Here is a 674-nt window from a genome sequence, read left to right as displayed (position 1 = left end):
ATATATATATATATATATATATATATATATATATATATATATACATATACATATATATATATGTAACGAGCAAGATCCACTACATATATATAGCGAGAGAAAGACAGGTAGACAGACAGAGACAGACAGACAGACAGACAGACAAAGAGACAGACCGACAGACCGGGAACGAGAGGTAAAGGCTCACAAATATATCTACCTGTAATAATATCATAAAAGCAAACTTCACCTTTCAACTCGTTTAAATATGTCCTCTGTCACCAACAGTTCACCAGTAACTCGGAGTAACAGCTCTGCACAACTCTCCTAGCTGGAAATGAATGACAACAATCTCTAGTCTGGTAACAAGTGTACACACAAATACATACATAGAGTCCAAGTGTCACTAACAGCCACTTACTTACTTTTACTAAATAAACTATATCGTTCGCTTCCTACTGAACAAATAACACAGTAAGAGACAGAGAGTGATTGTAAACATAAACGATTTCATTGGTTGACTTTAGCCATTCGTCGTTATAGTCGCCGTTCATTTTATATTTATGTATTTATTTTTATCTATATTTGTTCTTATTTGTTTCTTTTTATGTATATTTTTCCCTTTTAATTTACTTTTTCTATTTTGTTTTATGTTTTCATATTTTATTTTATCGAACCATCAGGGTGTCTGACAT

General features: G+C 32.0%; 1 protein-coding gene across 2 annotated transcripts in view; it reads right to left on the bottom strand.

Moving 5' to 3' along the window:
* LOC106880843 (uncharacterized) overlaps window positions 1–437 on the bottom strand; it is a 35,347-nt gene extending 34,910 nt beyond the window's left edge. Inside the window, exon 1 of one of the 2 annotated variants that reach the window (XM_052970140.1) lies at window positions 200–437. The gene's annotated coding sequence lies outside the window, so the exon portion shown is untranslated. The remainder of the gene's footprint in view (window positions 1–199) is intronic. The other variant, XM_014930976.2, reaches the window with a different exon arrangement.
* Between the last annotated feature and the right edge of the window lie 237 nt (window positions 438–674).

Source organism: Octopus bimaculoides, chromosome 8 (assembly GCF_001194135.2).
Source record: "Octopus bimaculoides isolate UCB-OBI-ISO-001 chromosome 8, ASM119413v2, whole genome shotgun sequence".
Lineage (NCBI taxonomy): Eukaryota > Metazoa > Mollusca > Cephalopoda > Octopoda > Octopodidae > Octopus > Octopus bimaculoides.
This window is presented reverse-complemented; position numbering and strand designations above follow the sequence as displayed.